The sequence below is a fragment of the Psittacula echo genome, assembly GCF_963264785.1.
Source record: "Psittacula echo genome assembly, chromosome: 8".
Taxonomy (NCBI): Eukaryota; Metazoa; Chordata; class Aves; order Psittaciformes; family Psittacidae; genus Psittacula; species Psittacula echo.
Window position 1 is genome coordinate 2,374,548 of NC_137744.1, and position 19,546 is coordinate 2,394,093.

Here is a 19,546-nt window from a genome sequence, read left to right on the forward strand (position 1 = left end):
GCTTTAGTTGTGATTCTGCCTGGCTTTTCTAGAAAGCTCTGGTTTTTTGGTTTGTTTTTTTTTTTTTTTTGGGGGGGGGGGGTGGACAAGAAACGAAGAGGGGGACACTATGACTTACTCCTCCTGAAGTCCCCAAGTGCCTCTTAGAGCCCAAGTCACGACAAGCCCAGAAATCACCCTGTGATGTGGGGGAGACAGCTCTTCTGGGAGTGAATGGACACCTTCAGCCTCAAAGAGGCTGGGGATTGGGAATGAACCATGGAAACTAGGCCAGAATTAGAAAATTTGTTTTTGGCATGGACTGGGAGGGAACTCCACATAAAACACGCACAAAAGTGGAGTAGAACAAGCTTGCAGCGCTGCAAGCAGAGCTCCAAGCATCCTGGGCTGTGTTTCGGCATCTGTATGTGCTCCAGCTGGAATGTCTCCCTGCCTGGAAGTGTGATGGGAGATGGCTTTGTGAGAGGCTGTGACCAAGTAGTCCAGGTACCACGTGTGTGTCCGTGGCATCCGGGTACCAAAGCCTCTCCTCAGCCATGCCAACCTGCTCCATCTCCCCGGCTCATCTTCTCTTCTCCTGCACTCCAGGGCTGCTGGTGCCTTTGCAACAGGCTGCAGAAGTCTTGGAACCCTTCCAGAGTTAAGTTGCTGCTGTGGGATCACCAGTGCTGCTTCCTGGGCTGGGTAACATCACACAGGTCTACTCCATGCAGTGGGAATACCTCAATGGCACCAGCTCCCACACCATCCTGCAGTACTACAGGGGGTCCCACAGCCCAGCCATCCACGTGCCCTACGCAGGACGAGCTGTTTTCCATCCATCCAATGGATCCCTCCTGCTAGAGGGTGTCCAGGAAAGTGACAGTGGCATCTACAAAGTGACTGTCAACATGGGAGACAGGGAGAGCCTGAAAATGCTGCTGGAAGTCCTCAGTAAGTGGTGAGCATGGGAGGAAAGAACAGGGTAATGGGTGCAAGCAGGGCAGGGGCGTTACCTAGAATCATAGAATAGTTAGGGTTGGAAAGGACCTTCAGATCATCAAGTTCCAACCCCCCTGCCATGGGCAGGGACACCCCACACTAAACCATGCCACCCAAGGCCTCATCCAACCTGGCCTTGAACACCGCCAGGGATGGAGCATTCACAACCTCCCTGGGCAACCCATTCCAGTGCCTCATCACCCTCTCAGTAAAGAATTTCTTCCTTAGATCCAATCTAAACTTCCCCTGTTTAAGTTTGAACCCGTTACCCCTTGTCCTGTCACTACAGTTCCTGATGAACAGTCCATTCCCAGCATCCTTGTAGGCTCCCTTCAGATACTGGAAGGCTGCTCTGAGGTCTCCACGCAGCCTTCTCTTCTCCAGGCTGAACAGCCCCAGCTTTCTCAGCCTGTCTCCATACGGGAGGTGCTCCAGTCCCCTGATCATCCTCGTGGCCTCCTCTGGACTTGTTCCAACAGTTCCATGTCCTTTTTATGTTGAGGACACCAGAACTGCACACAATACTCCGAGTGAGGTCTCACGAGAGCAGAGTAGAGGGGCAGGATCACCTCCTTCGACCTGCTGGTCACGCTGCTCTTGATGCAGCCCAGGATACGGTTGGCTTTCTGGGCTGCGAGCAAACACTGCAGCCGGCTCATGTTCATTTTCTCATCAACCAGCACCCCCAAGTCCTTCTCTGCAGGGCTGCTCTGAATCTCTTCTCTGCCCAACCTGTAGCTGTGCCTGGGATTGCTGCGACCCAGGTGTAGGACCTTGCACTTGGCATGGTTAAACTTCATAAGGTTGGCATCAGCCCACCTCACAAGCATTTCAAGGTCCCTCTGGATGGCATCCCTTCCCTCCGGCGTATCAACCGAACCACACAGCTTGGTGTCATCGGCAAACTTGCTGAGGGCGCACTCAATCCCACTGTCCACGTCGCTGACAAAGATGTTGAACAAGACCGGTCCCAACACCCATCCCTGAGGGACACCACTCGTTACTGGTCTCCAGCCGGACACCGAGCCATTGACCACAACTCTTTGCATGCGGCCATCCAGCCAGTTCTGTATCCACCGAGTGGTCCATCCATCAAATTGATGTCTCTCCAATTTAGAGACAAGGATGTCGTGTGGGATAGTGTCGAACGCTTTGCACAAGTCCAGGTAGATGACATCAACTGTTCTGCCCCCGTCCATCAGTTCCGTAGCCCCATCATAGAAGGCCACCAAATTGGTCAGGCAGGATTTCCCTTTAGTGAAGCCATGCTGGCTGTCACCAAGCACCTTGTTGTTTTTCATGTGCCTTAGCATGCCTTCCAGGAGAATCTGCTCCAAGATTTTGCCAGGCACGGAGGTGAGACTCACAGTATCACAGTATCACAGTATGTTAGAGATTGGAAGGGACCTCAAAAGATCATCTAGTCCAATCCCCCTGCCAGAGCAGGAACACCTAAATAAGGCTACACAGGAATGTGTCCAGGCGGGTTTTGAATGTCTCCAGAGAAGGAGACTCCACAACCCCCCTGGGCAGCCTGTTCCAGTGTTCTGTCACCCTCACTGAGAAGAAGTTTCTTCTCAAGTTTAAGTGGAACCTCTTGTGTTCCAGTTTATACCCATTACCCCTTGTCCTATCATTGTTTGCCATTGAGAAGAGCCTGGCTCCATCCTCATGACACTCCCCCTTTATATATTTATATACACTAATAAGGTCCCCCCGCAGTCTCCTCTTCTCCAAACTATAGAGACCCAGCTCCCTCAGCCTTTCCTCATAAGGGAGATGCTCCACTCCCTTAATCATCCTAGTCGCCCTGCGCTGGACTCTCTCCAGCAGGTCCCTGTCCTTCTTGAACTGAGGGGCCCAGAACTGGACACAATATTCCAGATGCGGTCTCACCAGGGCAGAGTAGAGGGGAAGGAGGACCTCTCTCGACCTACTGACCACCCCCCTTCTAATACACCCCAGGATGCCATTGGCCTTCTTGGCCACAAGGGCACAGTGTTGGCTCATGGTCATCCTGCCATCCACTAGGACCCCCAGGTCCCTCTCCCCTACACTACTCTGTAACAGGTCGTTTCCCAACCTATATTGGAACCTGGGGTTGTTCCTGCCCAGATGCAGGACTCTACACTTTCCCTTGTTATATTTCATCAAGTTTCTCCCTGCCCAACTCTCCAGCCTATCCAGGTCCCGCTGGATGGCAGCACAGCCTTCTGGTGTGTCAGCCACTCCTCCCAGCTTAGTGTCATCAGCAAACTTGCTGACAGTACACTCAATTCCCTCATCTAAAGCATTGATGAATATATTAAATAATACTGGTCCCAATACTGACCCTTGAGGTACTCCACTAGATACAGGCCTCCACCTAGACTCCGCCCCATAGACTACAACTCTCTGGCTTCTGTCCTTCAGCCAGTTCGCAGTCCACCTCACCACCTGATCATCCAGGCCACACTTCCTCAATTTAGCTATGAGGATGCTGTGGGAGACTGTGTCAAATGCTTTGCTGAAGTCAAGGTAGACCACGTCCACCGCTCTGCCATCATCCATCCACCGTGTTATTTCCTCATAAAAGGCTATGAGGTTGGTCAAGCATGACTTCCCCTTGGTAAAGCCATGTTGACTGCCCCTCATAACCCTCTTATCCTTGACATGCCTTAAGATGGCATCGAGGATAAGGTGCTCCATCACTTTCCCAGGGATGGAGGTGAGGCTGACCGGTCTATAGTTACCCGGGTCCTCCTTCTTGCCCTTTTTGAAGACTGGAGTGACATTTGCTTTCCTCCAGTCCTCAGGCACCTCTCCCATTTCCCAAGACTTGGTAAAGATGATGGCGAGTGGTCTAGCAATGACTTCTGCCAGTTCCCTCAGCACCCGCGGGTGCATCCCATCTGGACCCATGGATTTATGGATGTCCAGATTGCTCAACTGGTCCCTAACCCATTCCTCGTCGACTAAGGCAAACTGCTCCAGTGACCTGACTTCATCTGAGGTCTCAGGAGTACAGGGCTCTTCAGGACTGCCTCCGGCAGAGTAGACAGAAACAAAGAAGGCATTCAATAACTCTGCCATCTCTGTATCTTCTGTCACCAGGGCACCCATCCCGTTCACCAGTGGGCCTACCTTGCCTCTGGTGTTAGTTTTATCAGCTATGTATTTGAAAAAGCTCTTTCTGTTGTCCTTGACCCCTCTCGCCAGATTTAATTCTAAGGAGGCCTTAGCCATCCTAGCTGCCTTCCTACATCCTCTAGCAGCAGCCTTATATTCCTCCCAAGTGGCCAGCCCCTCCTTCCATGACCTGTAAACTCTTCTCTTCCACTTGAGCATACCCAGCAGTTCCTTATTTAGCCACGCAGGTCTCCTGGCCCTCTTCCTTGACTTCCTACGTGTCGGGATGCTCTGCTCTTGAGCTCGGAATAAGCAATTCTTGAATGTCAACCAACTGTCTTGGGCCCCTTTACCTTCAAGCAGCCTTGCCCATGGGATTTCCCCTAGCAATTGCTTGAAAAGGCCAAAGTTTGCCCTGCTAAAGTCCAGGGTTGCAATTCTACTTGCTATTCCACTGGTCCTACCACACAAGATCCTGAATTCCACCATCTCGTGGTCGCTGTAACCAAGGCAGCCCTCAACCTTTACTGCTTTGACCAGCCCCTCCTTGTTAGTGAGGATGAGATCCAGCAGCGCTCCTCTCCTGGTTGGCTCATCCACCATTTGGATGAGGAAGTTATCATCCATACACTGGAGGAACCTCCTGGACTGTGGCTGGGTTGCTGAGTAGTCCTTCCAGCAAACATCAGGGAAGTTAAAATCCCCCACAACAACCACGGCCTGTGACTGTGAGGCCGCTCTCAGCTGCCTGTAGAAGGCCTCGTCAACTTCCTCACCCTGATCTGGTGGCCTGTAACAGACACCCACAACAGTATCACCCCTGCCAGCCTGCCCCTTAATTCTCACCCACAGACTCTCAATTCGCTCGTCCCCTGTCCCTGGACAGAACTCAGTACATTGCAGCTGCTCTCGCACATAAAGAGCAACCCCACCACCCCGCCTGGCTGGCCTGTCTTTCCTGAAAAGGACATGAAAAGACTGACTGGTCTGTAATTCCCTGGGTCATCCATTTTCCCCTTCTTGAAAATGGGGGTTATATTTCCCTTCTTCCAGTCGTCGGGAACTTCACCTGACTGCCATGATTTTTCAAATACGATGGACGAACTGATAACTGACTGTTTATGGACTATCAGCCTGTCATGCATGGAGACATCACCAGGGAGACTCTGGGAAGAGGTTCCCAACATGTCCTAGGGGAGCAGATTTGGTGATGCTGCCCAAGGAGACCTTCCAGGCTGTGACAGAGGGCTGGGCTCCATCCTGGAAACACAATTCCCTCCCTTTCTTTCTATTCTCAGTGCAAGGAGGGAGGGACTTTGGGGGTGCTGTGTGTCAGTGCCTGCTGCAGAGGGTACTTCCAGCACTTCTGGAGGGCAGACCAGGATGAGCCCATGGAGCTTTATGGAGAAGACAGGACAAAGTCCTCGGCCTCAGGCCGCGCTGTCTGATGGTCTGTTTGCAATCTGCAGGTGCCAGATGCTGCTGCAGAGATAAGAGCAGACTTGAAATAACACAGAAGTTCCTCCTCGATATCACTCCCAGCAATTTCTTTCATTTACTTTGGCATTATCCCTTCACTGCTGTCATAATGCTGCTGCCATAATGCTACCACAGCCCTTCACCACCCACTTCTTCCAACCACACATAAATCGGAATGGGATCAGCATCTTTTTCCTCTTTTTTTTTTTTTTCTTTCCCTCATTTCCTGACATGTTTTAAAATGCCCTTTATTTACCCAAATGCAATAAAAGCAATGACTCAGCTAGCAATAAACCAGCCCAAACCCATGAGCATGGCAGCCCCAGGGGCTCCCAAGGAAAATGCACCCGTGGCTGCACTGCTGCAGGCACACGGATGCTGCGGTGACAATCGCAGCCCATCACCGATGCTCCAGGTGATGTCTGAGAGAGGTTCTGGTATTCCTGTCCCCTTCCCAGAGCCCGTGTCTCGCCCCCAGCTCCGGAGCAGTGCTCTCATGGCCCAGGCCACCGGCGAGGTGCTGTGTGAGGTGGCAGAGGGGAAGGTGGACACCATCACCTGGAAGAAGGACGGGCAGCCCCTGCCCCCGGACAGAGGCTTCCTCCTCTCCAGCAGCCGCAGTGTTCTGTACCTGAGGTCGGCGGGGAAATCGGACTGCGGCTCCTACTCCTGCAACGCCAGCAACAGGATAAGCTGGGAAGAAACCTCCCTGAACATCACGGTTACAGGTGAATGGCTGCTGTGGTTTCGCCTCCCATCACTCTTCCTTCTCTCACCCTTCCCTGGGGATCCCTGGGTGGTTTCATCCCATGCCTCTGCCTCCATCCCCCAAGGTTCAGCTGCCCTCTCATGAGGTTGTGCCCCACGTGCTGTTAACAGGAGCTCCCCATGGTAGGATGATCAGCAGCAATTCCCAGTCTCTGATCCCACCAAAGCACAATCCTTGGCAGGACGGATGGCAGGAGATTGGCTGCTCCCTCTCAGAGAAGGTCCCAGGTTGATGGCCCTTGGCCAAGGTGATGGTGAGCAGAACATGGGGGGTGAGGGGGGGTGGCCAAGAAAGCCTGTGGGCAACACTTGTCCCAGGTTGGACATTCCATGGACCACAGCCTGCAGCACAAAGCGCTGATTCGACACCAGGTGGCAAATGAATTGACTGTGTCCTGGTGACAGAGAAGCCCCATGGCCCACCAGAGCCACCCTTGCTGGGCCCAGCGATGGTCGCACTCCCAACTCCTCGGGTTTGTGTTTTCCAGGTCTCTCCCCTCCCTTGCAGGATGTGCTGAGGATCGCGGTGGTTGCTGTGGTCTTTGCTGCTGTCTCAGCATGGGGACTGATCATTCCCGTCTGCCAGTCTGAAAAGCTCCGGATAAGTGAGTCCAGTCAGGGCAACTGAACCCTCATGTGGTTTGTGTTGGAAGGGGCCTTCAAGCTCATCCAGTTCCAATCCCCTGCCACGGGCAGTGACACCTTCCACTAGAGCAGCTTGCTCCAAGCCCCTGTGTCCAACCTGGCCTTGAACACTGCCAGGGATGGGGCAGCCACAGCTTCTCTGGGCACCCTGTGCCAGCACCTCAGCACCCTCACAGGGAAGAGCTTCTGCCTCAGAGCTCATCTCAGTCTCCCCTCTGGCAGGTTCAAGCCATTCCCCTTGTCCTGTCCCTACAGGCCCTTGTCCAAAGCCCCTCTCCAGGTTTCTTGTAGCCCTTTTAGGCACTGGGGGCTGCTCTAAGGTCTCCTCTTAAGGAGCCTTCTCTTCTCCAGGCTGAACAAGCTTGGTTAGATCCTGGTACTTCCCAAACATTTTTATTCCAGGCAGTTGAGGTGCTGACTGACACCTTTGCGGAAAAAAACCTTTCTCGGGATTTTAATTTTTGGTTTTTGTGGGGTTTATGTTTTACTATTACAAGGCTCCACTTTCAAGAGGTTGTGTTTAATTCTCATCCTGGGGGGAAACAGAGCCCTTTCCAGCTCCCCTCACTAAAGAGCAGGTCCAACCCAGAAGGAATCCCCCAGCACCCTGGGTGGGCACAGGCTGCACCCCAAGCTGAGGCAGGGACCCAGCAGGGGCTGGCGCAGGAAGCCCTGGGGCTCGCAGCTCACCCCGCGCTGCTCTGGTGCACAGGGGGGGAACTATGGCGATGGCTCAGCGCCTACACCTGCGGGCTGGTGTGCATCGCCTCCGTCCTGGCTGGCGTCGCGGGCGGCCTCTGGATGCGAGAGGAAGGTAGGACGTGGCTGCGGGCGGCTGGGGGCAGGGGGTGGTGCTAGGAAGACTTTACCCTGGAGCACAGAGAAACAATCTCTGACCTGCAGACCATGTGGGGTGAAGACCTCATGGGAGATGTCTGGTGGGGTCAGGCAGGAAGGCAGTGCCCCCAGAGGGAGGGTCACACAGCTAAACTCATGGGATAGACCCAGCCAGAACAACCCGTGTCTTTCCCCATGTGTGATCTCAGCTAGTCATGGGGGCCTGCACCTCCATACGCATTACAAACCCATGCATGCAATTAATATAGTTACTCCCCTTTCCCCAGAGCCCTTGGGAGGGCTAATTGCAGAAGGGCAGTTACAGTGACCAAGAGATAGAAAGGCTGCTTGCAAGAACAGCTTGAAAAGGCTGTGAGAGAGTGGGAAAGGGATATGATGGAGCGTTACAAAGTGATGAAGGTGGTAGACAGATGCTCTGCCCTGTCCTGTTTTCTTTCAGGCCCTTCTATTGCAATCATATTGCCAGAGATTGCCCTTACGTACATCATGGTGGTAACCTTCCTTGTCTCCACCACCGTGACCTGCCAACCTACAAATCTCACCCAGCTGAAAAGCAAAGCAGGTGATCTGTTCCACCAAGGATGGCAAGGAGGGAAAGAGGGAGGGGAAAATGGTCCATTGGGGGTTATTTTGCCCCAAATCTCATTCTTCCTTTTTTTTTAAACTGAAACCTGTATTTCTGCATCTGTGCTCCTCAGGCTGGTGGGTTCCACACCAGATCACAGGTGAGGGCAGAGCCCCATCTGCATCCCGTACCACATGCTAACATGACTCTGTTGTCTTCCCCTGGGCAGCGCAGCGCACAATGGGCTACGCTGCTCCCGGAGGAGTGGTTGTGGTGGTGTTGACGACCAGCTTCCTCATCAAGAGCATCTGCCATCGCCACGGTGAGAGGGGTTGCTCCAGGGACCACCCCACACACTGAGGCTAAAGCTTGTACGTGATACGTAAATCCCAACGTCCCTTCAACTTGGCCGCTGGGAGTTAGACTCAAACCAAATCCAGCAAATTGGGGTTTTCAGGGAAGTGAAATCTTTGCAAAAGCAAAACTAGGTTTTCAGCACCCCCCTCTTCATTTATTTTCCCTTGTTTTGCACATGTGCATGTTTCACAGTGATTTGCCTTTCCCCTCTATCACCTTCTGCCTCAATGGTGTTTAGTGCTGACTCCTGGCTTTTCTGCCCACAGAAGAAGGATGCACGGACTTCACGGACGTGACCATCCTCACGGTCAGCACAGCGGCCGTGTCGGCCCTCCCACTCCTCGCCATCTTCCTCTGCTGTAAGTCTCCTGCTCCTTCAGTTCCCTGCCCCTCCAAGTGCTCTATATCCAGCCAGCTGGTCTCCCTCTGACCCCATGGGATCAAGCAGCCATCAGAATCATTTAGGAACTATTTATTTGGCTTTCGTGAAGGCCCCAAGACCTCTCCGTTGCCCCTTTCCCTTCCCTGGAGAGCCCCAGGCACCATCCCAAGCACAACATCCCATCCTGTGCGTTCGGTGCCTCCTGTACGCTTTCTCCTGCTGCCTGAGAACAGACTTGTCCTTTCACAGATCACACAACTCAGGGGTGGCTGAAGGAACGTGACACCCGTTGGGCGGACATGGAGAGGTAGAGCCTCTATTGCCTTTTTCCAAATAAATTCATACCATCTAGAAGTAAAAAGAGCGGGATACGGAAACTACCCTGTGCTTTGCGTTAAGTCCTAGACCCCAAGAAAGACGCAGCCCAGTGCTGCTGTCGCAGCCCCTGATTTCACAGTGGGTTCAGTGGGTAACTCCGTGGAGGTCTCCATCCAGCAAGGCGCTTGAGTCCCTGCTCAAATCTCCCCACAGATTTCTTCCCTCATGGCCTCAGCCTGGCATCTTTAAGCCTTAATTCCTGCTGGTTTCATAGAATTATAGAATCCTAGAATGGTTTGGGTTGAAGGGACCTTCAAGCTTGTCCAGTTTCAACCCCCTGACTGGGGCAGGGACACCTTCCACTGGAGCAGCTGGAAACACCGTCTGGTGCAGCCCCAGCAACCTGCTGTTGAGGCTGCCCTTGCTGCCCGCTGCCAGCATTGCTGGCAGGTGCTCTGCCGCTTGCCCACCGCTCCTCAGTGTGGGCTGAGTGCCTGGGGCCTTGCTGCTGTTGGCTGCACGGACAGTGTCTGTTCTTGTTGAATTATGGGAGATGTCCTTTTGCTTTTCAGCATGTTTGTTCAAAAGTCTTACAAAAGCCACCTTGAGTCAGGTTTATGTTTCAAGCCTTGCCTTTGCAGGGCTGAAATTTCAGGCCTGTAGTAAGTACAGGCAAGAATCACAATGGGCTGAGCATCAGCATGAAAAGTCCTATATTTCTGCTGCTTTTTCTGATGTACAAGTGTCTAAAACAGCCTTAAACTGTCATCCTAGATACCCTGCCATAAAACGTCAGGTTAGGAGCAGCCTTGAGTAGGTGCTTAGGAGTAGGTCTCCATCCCCCATAGTCTGTCTCCATCCTCCAAGGTAAGATCAGCTATACTTAGGTCACTTGTTAACATCTGGAGAATTTCAGTAGTTTGAGAGAGATTCCATACCATCTCCAGGTGATCTGTCCCAAAATGAACTATTCTTAGTGGTGGAAGTTTCCGTTGGTACCTAATCAGAAGCCTTCAGGATGCACTTTAAACCTATTACTACTTCCATCCCCATGAAAGAGATCCTTTCCTTCCTTCTTGTAGCAGCCATTCCTCTAAATCAGAGGGCCAAGTGTGTACCTTGCCCTCTTCATCTCATCATCTAAAAGGTAGGTTTGCAAGTTTAAGCCACCTATATGGGCTCCTCTAAGTCATGCAAAGAGCCAAGCTGGCTCATCCTCTCAGAGCTGAGGTGAATCACTTGTTGAAGGTACTTGTTCTTCGGATCTGTAAAGGGAAACCCAGGCATCGGAAAGAAATCCTACAGGGGTAGTGAGATTGTTTCAACTCCAGCCTCTAGGCAGATAATAATGTGTTAAGACTCCCATATAAATTTGGCTGTAGTAAGTACTGTTGTGTTGTGGGCTGCCTAAGTTATCATCAGCAGAGCTTCAGAGATCTAAGGAATTCATTGTGTTGATGGGTGACAGGTACAGCCTTGCAGCACTGGTACTTTAATGTATGTACAGGTTTTACTGTGTTCTTCCTTCCATCAGATCATCAAAGATGGGGAGGAGCACGATGATCTCACTGAAGTAGCAAAGCTTTTCAACATCCACGAAGACTAAACTCTGGAAAAGAAACACCACAATAGGTGTGAGGAGGGCAGCGGGGGCCACTGTCTGTGTGCACCCCTTCCCCTTCAGACTCCTTCCTCTGAGTACATGAGAATATTGCCAGTCAGCTACAGTTCTGATCTTTGCAGCAATAAAGTCAGACTGTTCTAAGTTAAATAACTTTGTCCTCTAGCTGTGCATTGCTGGCTTTGAAAGGGGAGTATGCTGCACGCTGTTGCCAGGTTTTCCCTCATGTCAGTAGTGGAGAAGCCTGCGGAGCAACCTCTTTCCTTGCAGCACTTCCCAGCTGCTGAGCTTGCAGTCCTGCTGGCTCTTGGCAGCGTGTGCTGCCCATGCAGGAAAAGCGCATCCCGATGGGATGAAACAGTGTGTGATGGAGTGGCTCCCACGTCAGCTGGCTTTTGAAGCCTGCTGCGTGCTGCAGCCCAGTGACCAGAATGAGAGGGATGCAGAAGGGATGTGAGAATAAGGAGCGAGGCTTGGAGCTACTAAGGCCGGAGATAAGGAACTAAATTATGGGAGCAATGGAGGAGGTGCACTTGCACGTGTTTGGAAAGCACAGGCTGAACTGGGTGGGGAGAGCCACTCACGGGAGGTGCTGCACCCAGAGGTATAATGATGTCAGGAGCATGTTATCAGCACTCCAGCCCCCATGTAGGAACTTGGGATCTGTTATCTCGGAGCTGTTGGCTGTGCATGCCAATCCAGCAGGTGCTGTGGCAGGTCGCGTTCGATCTCCCAGCCCCTACCCTGCCCCTGCTCCCGCTCCCGCCAGCACTGGGCTGTGGGAGATGTGGGCTTGGGGCCCAAAAGAGCGTGACAACACAGGAGCAGACACTCCGTCTGCCACCGTTGGTGACAATGGCACCCCAGCCACCACTTCAGTCAGAGAGAGCTGTCAGCAGGTGCTGCAGGCTGCTACCTGTGATGGGGAGCCAGGGACCCCGCTAGCAGCCAGCAGCATGGCCGGACCCAGCACACAGCAGGGCTGCAGGAGCACAAACAAGAACAGACACTGTCCGTGCAGTCAACAGCAGCAAGGCCCCAGGCACTCAGCCCACACTGAGGAGCGGTGGGCAAGCGGCAGAGCACCTGCCAGCAATGCTGGCAGCGGGCAGCAAGAGCAGCCTCAACAGCAAGTTGCTGGGGCTGCAGCAGACGGTGTTTCCCCTGCGTCTGCCCCCGCTGCCCCACATCAAGATTTCAGAGCAGCCAAAGAGGAGCTGCCTGGCCGGAGCTCCTGAGAAGCACTGGGCACCTCTCCCTCCTATTGCACCGGCATGAGGTTCCCATCGATGCAGGCAGGAATATCTCTTCCCCGCCCCGCGCTCTCCCTCTGCCCTGTCCCTTCCTCTCTCCCCCTCTCTCCCTCGTTCTCTCTTTCATTAATGCATTCTCCACTTTCCATTATTTATTAACTTCCTTCCTTTGTTTTATTTAGAAAAAACAAATTAAATAACAGTGGTTACGTGGAGCTCAGCCCCTCCTGCCCCAGCACTTTGGGCCAGGCTAAAACTTCCCTGACCTTCTCTCACCTCCTCACTTCCTCAGCTGAGGCAGAGGCTCTACCCCACGGCTGCAACCCCCCCCCCCCGACACCCCTCACTGCCCCCAGCACATCCCACCTCCCCATTAGTGCTTGCTCTGCACGGCCACCCAGTGCATGGCACAGGAGACATGCCCAAAATGAAGCCCCCAAGCTGCAAGTGATGCCTCGGAGGCGGAGGGACTCCATGTCTGGTCCCAGCTCCAGCACAGCCAGAGGGTTTCCCCAGGCAGAGCCAGCGGGGTGGGGGAGTGATGCTCAGACTCGTGGTGAGCAGATGCTCTGCTGCAGGTCTCACAAACCCTCATCCATCCCTTGCCGTGGTCCCCCAGAAGAGCTGACAAGAAACCTGAAGAGGGGCTTTGGACAAGGGCCTGTAGGGACAGGACAAGGGGAATGGCTTTCACCTACCAGAGGGGAGACTGAGATGAGCTCTGAGGCAGAAGCTCTTCCCTGTGAGGGTGCTGAGGCGCTGACACAGGGTGCCCAGAAAAGCTGTAGCTGCCCCATCCCTGGCAGTGTTCAAGGCCAGGTTGGACACAGGGGCTTGGAGCAAGCTGCTCCAGTGGAAGATGTCCCTGCTCATGGCTGGGGTTGGAACTGGAGGAGCTTTAAGCTCCCTTCAACCAAACCAGGCTGGGGTTCCGCGATTCCCACAGTAGTCAGGTATGTCCCGGCAGTCCAGGGATGCTCCCCACAGCTGCTGCTGGTCCATGCTGCCCTGCCTGGGTGGGCTGAGCTCAGGGGCTTGCCTGGATGGGGGCAACCCCAGTGTCTGCCTTTGTGCCAAGCATCCTGACCACAACACCCCTCCAGGGTCACTCACTTGGACAAAGAGCCCCCAGGCTGCTGAGCCACATTCCTCTGCTCCAAGCGGGACCCAAGGGGCCACGGAAAGCCTGGGGCAGGGCCATGCTGTGCTGCAGGCAGTGGGAAAGTCAGGTTGGAAGGGGAAAGGGGCTGTGCAGCAGCCAAAGCAGTGACCCTGGGGTGAAGGGTATTCCTGGGGCAGGGGGGAGCTGAGGGGAGACCCCAGGGATGCCCAAGGGGGACGGAGCCGGGAGCAGGCAGAGCTCCAGAATCCCTGCTCCATGAAGGAGCCATAGGAGAGCTGGGGACACGAGACATGGGTCACAGTGAGACTCCAACCCTCAGCTCAGACTCAGGGAGCCACTGAGGTCCTGGGTTGAATGGGCCAGTCTCTGTGTGGCTCCCACCTGAATCACCACCTCCTTCCACTCATCCCAGGGAGCCCCTCTCCCCCTTCCCAGATTGCTGCCCTGGGCAGGAGGAGCATTCACCCAGCACAGGGGGGAGGCATTGGCTGTGTCCAGGCTCGCCTGCCCCTGTCCCCATGGAGGGAAGGGGACGGTGCAGATGCTGCCCCATCACAGAGTGTCTGTCCCTCCAGGGGAGGGACCCCATTCTCATTTTCCCAGGGGGGGTGATAAAAAAAAAACCAAGAGGGAAAGGAGCGGAGCTCGCGCAGCTCCTGCGTTTGAGTGTGGGATGAGGAATGTCGGACAGAGGTGGGGGAGTGGGCTCCTCTTCTGTGGAACGAGATCGGTGTGCGTGCTATGGGGAGTTTGCACATTGGAAGTGAGACTGCCCTGGTGGGGGGAGCGCCATGGGGTGGCTCCGGTGACTGAATTGGAACTAGACTGACAGGGACCTGGGGAATCTCCTCTAGCAGATACACTGGTTAAATTAAAACTAGGGACTAGAGGAAAGAAAGTGGAATTTTAGTGGGTACAGGAGCAACGTATTCAGTGTTAAATCAGAGAGAAAAGAATTTGTTACAGATGTGGGAGCTACTGGCCACCAAGAAAAAGGAAAAAGGTTAGAAAAGAAAAGAAAAGAAAAGAAAAGAAAAGAAAAGAAAAGAAAGGAAAGGAAAGGAAAGGAAAGGAAAAGAAAAGAAATCGCAGCCCCTGATTTCACAGTGGGTTCAGTGGGTAACTCCGTGGAGGTCTCCATCCAGCAAGGCGCTTGAGTCCCTGCTCAAATCTCCCCACAGATTTCTTCCCTCATGGCCTCAGCCTGGCATCTTTAAGCCTTAATTCCTGCTGGTTTCATAGAATTATAGAATCCTAGAATGGGTTGGGTTGAAGGGACCTTCAAGCTTGTCCAGTTTCAACCCCCTGACAGGGACAGGGACACCTTCCACTGGAGCAGGTTGCTCCAAGCCCCTGTGTCCAACCTGGCCTTGAACACTGCCAGGGATGGGGCAGCCACAGCTTCTCTGGGCACCCTTTGCCAGCACCTCAGCACCCTCACAGGGAAGAAGCCCTTCACCGCAACCCTTTGGATTTCAGCCATGCTTTGGGTGTCTTTGGGCTCAGCCAGCTTTCTGAGGGAATGCCCGTGGGGCACCACAACCTCATGGACCTCAGGCAACTTCTCTTTGTCCAAGCCAAAACCATCCTGAGATACAGTGGAACCAGTATCGCACCCACAGCCATTTGTAGGGTCTTGTTTTGTCTTTGGGCCATGCAAGGTTTGGCACAGAGAGAGGCCACCGCAGCCCTCGCTTCTGCCAGGCGTGTGGGGCACCAGAGCCCCTGGCTCCAAAGATGCTCAACACCTTCCTCCTCCTCTCCCTTCCAGGTCCTTTGAAATGTCCCAGCGCAGCAGCAAGGATGCTCTTTCCACCCATTAGAGGTGGGTCTGGGTGTTTCTCACTTGGCTGAGTCAACCCCATCTTCCTCCCAGGTTTAATAGGCTCTCAGTTTCAGTGGATTTCAGCCTCTGGGATGCCTGCAATAAATGGCAAAGAAATGAACTCATTTCTGCCTTTTGTTTTGAATAACACACTACCAGGGAGGCCAATTGCACTTTTCTCCCTTTCTTTCTCTTTAAAAGCAGCCCCTAAGTAGAGAAGAGCCGTCAGGAATAGCTGCGGGACTCACCCGACCCTTCCCACTTTTCTCCCTGCTCCCCAGTGCAGATAACTTCAGTGCATGGGGGTTTTTTTGGGAGGGTGTTGGGTAGTGTCAGGTTCTTTCCCCCTGAATCCACAGGCCTATGTGCTGCCTGCCCCCATTAGCACAGGGCATCATCCCCAGGGGACTGCTGTCCTCCAGATATGAGGCTGGGGGGATGGGGGGGCAGCAGCTGATTTGAGCCTTCTCTTTAACCATGCAAATCCCTCTGGGCAGCCCTGGCCTGTGCTGGGTGCTCTGGCATCATCTCCTGCCAGGAGGGGCTCTGCAGTGGAGGGGAATTGCGGTGCCAGGGGGGGTAGGGTTTGGATGCTGCCTGTGGCTGGGTGGGGAGGGCTCACTCTTTGGGCTCAGCAGGAAACTGAAACCTTATGAACTCTATTGTGGTCCTTGTTTTTTTTCCTGTCTGAAAAGGCAGAGCCACATCCACACCCCAGCGCTGCCTCCCTGCGCACCGAGAGAAGCATTACTGCTGGGCGCCAAAAAGGGCCGACGTGGGCTCAGTCAGCACCTCAGCACCACACAGCCATTTGCTCACCCCTTCATGTTCCTTGCCCACTTCTGATAAGAAAAGTCCGATAAATAAAGTATAAGACTACTACTAACGATAAGGGAAATAACAAGAGGAGAGAATACAAAACTAAAAGGGCAAAGGAAAAAAACGATCAAAACAAGTGATGCACAGTACAACTACTCAGCACCCGCCGACCCATACCCAGCCCGACCCAAGCAGCAGTTAGTCCCTTACAGGTAATTCCCCCCAGTTTCTATACTGGGCATGATGTGCTGTGGTATGGAATATCCCTTTAGCTAATTTGGGTCAGGTGTCCTGTCTCTGCTCCCTCCTGGCTTCTTGGGCCCCTCCTGGCTGGCAGAGCATGAGACTGAAAAGTCCTTGATCAGGATAAGGGCTAATGAGCAGCAACTGTGTGTTATCAGTGTTACCTGTGTTACCAGACTGAAGCCCAAACAAAGCACTGCACCAGATACAAGGAAAGAGAAAAAAATAACTGTTTCAGCTGAACCCAGGAGCCAGAGGTCCAGAGGGTGGGGATGGGCTGGAGATGCTTCCTAGAGCTGAACTGTGTCTCATGGAGTGGAAAGCTGAAGGTCCAGGTGGCTGCAGCAGCGGGTGCAGAGGGAGCATCTCTGTGGGTGGTGGTCCCATTGCTGAGGCTGCGGCTGAGCCACGGGACAGAAACGGGATCACCGCAGCTTCCCGAGTGAAGCCAGCGGAGGGAGCGCGGAGGCTGCAGGGGGCATGGAGCAGGGTGGTCCCTTCACACACACGGCGGGAGCCAGACGCAGGCTCCCCGCCCGCTTCCGCTCGCCGCAGAAGCGGCGGCACAGTCCGGGCGCTGCAGTCAGTGTTGTGTCGTGTGGCAGGGGTTGGCTCCGGGCTGCAGGCCCAGGGGAGGAGGGGCCGGTGGCCGGTGGGGTGGTGGAAACAGCGGCTGCACCTGTGGGGCTGGGGACTGGGGCGGTGGGGATGGGAACTGCAGCGATAGGGATGCCGACTGAAGCAGTGGGCACCGAGGGATCTCCCCCTCACCCCCCTGCTCCCTGCCAGGAGCTGCTCTCTGCTCCCCAGGCACAGCTTCCCCCTCCTACCCAGTCCCAGAAACATGAACTCAAAGGCAGGCAGGCAGGCAGAGTCATCATAGGCCCTCAAGGTACTGTTCACACAGCTCCTAAAGAGCCCCCATTCTCCCCTCCCCAGCCCTTGGGCGGGGTAGCCTTTGCACGTGTAGTTTGGGGTACTCAGTCCCAGGGCTCTGATGAGCTCCATTCACCCTTTACTGCAGGATGGGGAGAGCATCAGGCAAGGCCAGGGCGAGGTCACAGAAGCCTCTGAATTAGCTCCTTATTGGTCTATGAGGAAGGTGGTTTTCTTGGTTTGCTCATTTATCCCTGACAGTTCAGGGCCAGGTTGGATGGGGCTTGGAGCAAGCTGCTCTAGTGGAAGGTGTCCCTGCCTGTGGCAGGGGTTGGAGCTTGGAGGAGCTTTAAGGTCCCTTTCAACCCAAACCATTCTATGGTTCTATCATGATTCTACAGCTGTGATGGTTTCCCCAAGCTGTTCTCCAAGCAACCTTTTTGCTCAGCCTGTGCTGCTGGTGGAATGAATTGGCAGAACTCATTGAAAGGGCTTTTAACTAGGTTTGAAGGGGGAAGGGGATGCAGCTGGGCTGACTGGAAGCAGGTCCAGTGGTAATCAGCCTGGGTCGGTGGTGAAGTCGGTGGACCAGCTGAGGTGTATGTATACTAATGCATGTAGTATGAGGAATAAACAAGAAGAGCTGGAAGCCATGGTGCAACAATATAGTTATGATGTAGTCGCCATCACAGAAATGTGGTGGGACGAGTCAAATAGCTGGAACATCATATTGGATGGCTACAAGCTCTTCAGAAGAGATAGAAAAGGGAGAAGGGGTGGAGGGGTGGCCCTTTATATTAGGGAGGTTTTAGATGTTATAGGTATTGAAATTAACGATGATGAAGTTGAATGTTTATGGGTAAGAATCAAGGGGAAGGCCGGTAAGGCTGATATCCTATTGGGGGTTTGTTATTGTCCACCGAACCAGAAAGAAGAAGTGGACAACTTGTTTTATAAGCAACTGGAGAATGTTTCTGGATCTTCAGCCCTTTTTCTTGTAGGCGACTTCAACCTACCAGATATATGTTGGGAATTTCATACAGCTCAAAAAAGGCAGTCCAGAAAGTTTTTAGAGTGTGTGGAGGATAACTTTCTGTCACAGCTGGTGAGTGAGACTACCAGGGGAGGGTCTATGTTAGACCTGTTGTTCACTAATAGAGAGACTGGTGGGTGAGATGGAGGTTGGAGGTTGCCTGGGGCACAGTGATCATGAAATTGTAGAATTCTCAATACTCAGGGAAATCAGGAGGAATATCAATAAGACCTATACCTTGGACTTCCGGAGGGCAGATTTTGCCCTGTTTAAGAGACTCATTTGGAGAATTCCTTGGGAAACTGCCCTTGAAAACAAAGGAGTTCAGGAAAGATGGGTGTGCCTCAAAACAGAGATCTCGAGAGCACAGGAAAAGTCTGTTCCTGTGTGCCGAAAGATGAGCCGACAAGGCAAGCATCCAGCCTGGATAGGTACTGAGGTTATGAAGGAACTTAGAAATAAAAAGAAGGTGTATCATCTTTGGAAGGAGGGTAGGGTTTCTCAGGGAGTGTTTAAGGAGGCTGCTGGGGTATGTAGAAAGAAAATTAGGGAGGCCAAAGCTCAGTTTGAACTTAAATTGGCAACTTCCGTAAAGAATAATAAAAAAAGTTTTTATAAATATATCAATGGTAAAAGGAAGGGTAAGACTGATCTTTGCTACTTAGTGGATGAGGCAGGAAACTTAGTAACTAAAGATGAGGAGAAAGCAGAAGTGCTTAATGCCTTTTTTGCCTCAGTTTTCAGTAGGAAGACACCTTGCCCTCAAGATAACTGTACTTTGGGGTTGGTAGGTGGTGTTAGGGAGCAGAATGGTCCTTTTGTTATTCAAGAAGAGGAAGTTGGAGAGAATTGTTGAAGCACCTGAACATTTACAAATCAATGGGACCAGATAGGATCCATCCCAGGGTGATGAGGGAGATGGTGGATGAGCTTGCAAAGCCGCTCTCCATCATTTACCAACAGTTGTGGCTCACTGGTGAGGTTCCAGATGATTGGAAGCTGGCCAATGTGACGCCCATCTATAAAAAGGGTAGGAGGGAGGATCCTGGCAATTACAGGCCAGTTAGTCTGACCTCAGTGCTGGGAAAGTTAATGGAAAAGTTCATACTGAGTGCTATTAAGCAGCACTTAAGAAGTGGCCAGGGTATGAGACCCAGCCAGCATGGGTTTATGAAGGGTAGGTCATGCTTGACCAACCTGATTTCCTTTTATGATCAGGTGACCCGCCTGGTGGATGTGGGAAGGGCTGTGGATGTTGTCTATTTGGATTTCAGCAAGGCTTTTGATACTGT